At 48.9% G+C, this 4,188-nt stretch overlaps 1 long non-coding RNA gene across 1 annotated transcript; it reads right to left on the bottom strand.

The window, feature by feature from the left end:
* Positions 1–300: 300 nt before the first annotated feature.
* Positions 301–3,513, bottom strand: LOC139272716 (uncharacterized). Its single transcript, XR_011594948.1, has 3 exons — positions 3,293–3,513; positions 1,652–1,962; positions 301–1,242 (listed from the first exon to the last, which is right to left on the bottom strand). It is a non-coding gene; the product is annotated as an uncharacterized lncRNA (long non-coding RNA).
* Between the last annotated feature and the right edge of the window lie 675 nt (positions 3,514–4,188).

Here is a 4,188-nt window from a genome sequence, read left to right as displayed (position 1 = left end):
CTATTCAAAAGTTTAGCAAACAGTTCTTTTGTACTTAACTTAAATAAAATTATTCTTGTATCAAACTTTGCTTCAAGATCATTCTTTCAGATCACTTAAAAACTTTAAGATCACTTACCAACTTCTAAATTTGTAAATTTACATAACTTACAAAAAACTTTTAATTTGAGAACAGTTATAACAGTAACAACAATAATGACAACAGCTAAGAAAGGCTGCACCCACCCATGTCTCCTCCCCCTTATTCTAAGACCGCCCGCTGCGCTTGGTCTTGTACACTCCCCCACCCCTGCCCGCAGGCGGTGGCACAGTGTTTCTGGGCTTGGTACCAAGCTTATTCTTTCTAATATTTTGGGTATTGCGCACCTCTTGAAGGTGGGGGGCATCGGCGGCAGGCGGCAAGTTGGAGAGCCCGGCTTGGGCTCTTCAGAGGCTGGTGTGGGGATTGGAGTGGGAGTGGCAGTTGATTCTGTTAATGGGCGAGGTTTGGGCATGTTCCCTTATTGCAGCAGCTAACCCCATCATGCCGTCCCTCATGCGCCCTGACAGTGTCTCAACGACCTGCAACATTCCCTCCCTCATGTTGAGCAAAACTGTCTGAACTACCTGTAACATTCCTTCCCTCATGGTTAGTGACAGTGTTTGCACTATCTCTGACATTGCCTCCCTGATGGTCACTGACAGCGCATCAGCTACCTCTGACATTCCTTCCCTCATGGCCACTATTCCCTCACTGATGGTCCCGGACATTGTTCCCATTTCTCGTGTCATTGCTGTTACTTCTCCCGACAGTCCCACTAACTCACCCCACTGATGGCGTCCAGGAGTGATTGGGTAAGGTCAATGCTCTCCGCACTCAATGACATCATCTGAACTACATCTATTAGATCCTGCACCTCAGGAGAATGTGGTCGAGCTCTCCTTCCCCTCCTCCCCACAGGTCTGGTTAGCACCCCACCACTGGGACCCGCAGCTTGGGATGGTGGGGCCTTAGGTGTGCCTCGCTGCACTCCGCCACTGGGACCCGCAACCTCGGAAGGTGTGAAACCATGGAATGTCCCACCAGCACTCAAACCACTAGTCAAGGAAGGGGCTGTCACCGCAATGAGCGGCACCTCCTCCAAAGTCAGTAAAACAGTGGGGGCTTCATCCAGCTCCATCCCCTCCCCCTCCCCCTCACTCCCCTGTTCTTGGTCTGGAGGGTTGAATCTTCTTCTGCATCGTCAGGGTTGGCCTCAAGTTCTGCAAAATAACAGAACAGACAAATGGTTAGCAGCAGAAGAGGGAGCAGGGTGGGTGGCATGAGTAGGCTCACACAGCGCAGGCCAGGCAGCAGGCTAATTTGAAGGACCACGGTGAATTTGCAGGACTTATCCTCTCCCTCAAGTGTGGGCCCAGCTTGTGCAGTGGTGGTTGCTTTTCTCCAGCAGGACCCATCAAAGCAGCAACCCTCTCTTCCAAGTGTGTCAGTGGGTGCAGATTTGACGGGTCTCCACCTTTTCGACTTCTTTCTTGTTTGTTGTGTGCCACTTTCCTCTGCAAAGATGAAGACCTAACTTTTTAAAAAAGGTGTCTTTCTGCTGGGTGGGACATATATAGCTGGTCTCATTTACAATTGAAATTTCAGTGAATAAATGAAAATACTACTTACACTAACTACTTGACCAAGGTCCTGCCACTTCTTTTTATACTGGCCTCCGGATCTTGTGGTGGTCACTATTGCGCCGTAATCTTCTGCAACTTGGTTCCAGCATTTCTTCATTTCTTTGGGTGGAACTTTTGTGTGACCTCTGCTGGTGTTCAGCTCCTGCCACCTGTTCTCAATCACAGTAACTAGTGCCTCCACTTCTTCCTGCAAGAAATTCTTGGTCCTTGCACCACATTGCATCTTGTACTGCCACAGTTTTTAAACGAATTACTGGATCTAGTTGAAGTTCGAGGTAGATTAAATCAAGTATTTACCTGTAACACAAAGCACTCCAAGTATTGGAGGCAAAAAGCAGCACTGCCTTCCCCCATGGTTCCAAATTCCCACTCTCTCCAAATTCCCAAGTTCAACACTCTGTTTAAGTGCACTCCATTTATGACACTTTGATCACCTCCCCTCCTGATTGCCCCTCTCCCCCAATTGACCCCTCCCTGTTGTCCCCTCCCTTCCTGATCCCCCCTCCCAATCAATCCCTCCCAATCGCAAACCCCCCTTCCTCCTGATCATTCACTATCCTGATCATCCCCATCCCAGTTAACCCCATCCCGATAGCGCCCCCATCATCGCTCCCCTCTCCCGATTGCTCACTATACTGATCACCCCCTCCCTAGTTGCCCCCTCCCCCACCCCCAGCTGTGTCCCCTACAGATCACCCCCTCTCCTGATCGTCCCCCTCGCCAAACCGCTCACCTTTCTGATCACCACCCGGCCTAGTCGCCCCCCTCCCAATCAACCCGCTCCTTAGCTTCCCCCTCCCAATCGCCTCCCCCACCCAAATCGCCCACTTCCCGAGTTGTTCCCTCCAGATCATCCCCCTCCCTAGTTGCCCCGTTCCTGATCGGCCCCCTGTCTAGTTGCCTCCGCACCAATGTTCCCTTCAATTGTTTTTCCCTGCCCTTTAAATTACCGTGCAGATCTCTTCCAGCCATGCACCATAGGGGGAGCATTGCTCCCCACCTGATCACCCCCTAGCCGCTTCCCAACTAGTCGCCCCACCTCCCGATCGTTCCCCCTCTCGATCATTCCCCCCTCCAGATCACCCCCCTCCAGATTGTTCCCCTCCCTAATCGTTCCCCTCCCAATCAACCCCTCTCCCAATCGTACCCATCTCGATTGTACCCCTTTTCCTGATCAACCCCATCCTTAGCTGCCACCTCTCAATCATTCCCCTCCCTAGTCGCCCGACCTCCCGATCACTCCCTCTCTCGATTGTCTCATCCTCTTGATCGCTGTCCCCTCCCAATTGATCCCCTCTTGATCATTGCTCCTCCCCGCAACCCCCCCCCCCCCCCCTCCCGGGCATGTGGCATAGACCCCGGCAATGTTTCAAGGTTTGTATCAGGTCAGTCCCTTGTTCAGGGGTTCTCAAAAACAGCTGAAGTCCACACCAGTCATGAGATATAACTGCACTCTTGTACCACTGTGCCCCAATTAGGCAATCGGCCCTTAAAAGTGTCTCAGTGCAAAAAAAATCAAGCTTGATCAGTGACCAAAATTAATGCACCAATAGAAAGTCCAGATAAAACAATATATTAAGCAAAAAGAAAGTTGACTAGGCAACCAAGATTAAAAAGTGATGCTGACCTTTAAGAAGCTTACCGCCACAGGCCAGACCAATCACACACTGCAGGGCATGTTTGAAATAGGCAGCAGCTTTGCCTGTGATCTATAGGGCAGTGAGGGAGACTGCAGGTTACTTGTGAGGTATATTGGAAAATAGAACAATGCAGCTTGTTAGAGGAGGGGTTCTTATTTATAATTTGCTTAAATCAAAAATAAAGAAAGATAGAAATTTGCATTCTCTAGCGCCTTTCACAACCTGAGGACATCCCAAACGCTTTACAGCCAATTAACTAGTTTTGAAGTGTAGTCACCGTTGTAATGTCGGAAACATGGCAGCCAATTTGTACACAGCAAGGTCCCACAAACAGCAATGAGATAATGACCAAATAAAATGTTTTTTTTACTGATGTTGATTGAGGGATAAATACTGGGGTTCCTGGTCTTCTTCAAAATAGTGCCATGGGATCTTTTACATCCACCTGAGAGGGCAGACAGATCCTCGGTTTAATATCTCATCTGAAAGATGGCAACTCCAACAGTGCAGCGCTCCCTCAGCAGTGTCAGCCTAGATTGTGTGCTCAAAGTATCTGGAGTGGGGTTTGAACCCATAACCTTCATGACTGAGAGGGGAAGAGTGCTACCACTGAGCCACAGCTAACATGAAGCATGCATCATGGATTTATTAATTATACAGTAGACAGGAGATTAATATCCCTGTAATCTGCATTAGATCTCAGAAGTGCAATGGGAGTGCATATTGGGAAATTCTGGTGTGGAGGTTAGCACACTTGATTAAGGGACTGTACAATTTAGGTCCATTCATTTTAAATTTAATCATAAAATTTACCCTTGGATTTATTACTCCTAGCAAACATACAGCTGCAGAGCTTCTCCCACCAGGAGCTCATTTTGGGAAT

Source organism: Pristiophorus japonicus, chromosome 9 (assembly GCF_044704955.1).
Source record: "Pristiophorus japonicus isolate sPriJap1 chromosome 9, sPriJap1.hap1, whole genome shotgun sequence".
NCBI lineage: Eukaryota > Metazoa > Chordata > Chondrichthyes > Pristiophoridae > Pristiophorus > Pristiophorus japonicus.
The sequence above is the reverse complement of the archived record's forward strand: the minus strand, read 5'-3'. Positions and strand labels throughout refer to the sequence as shown.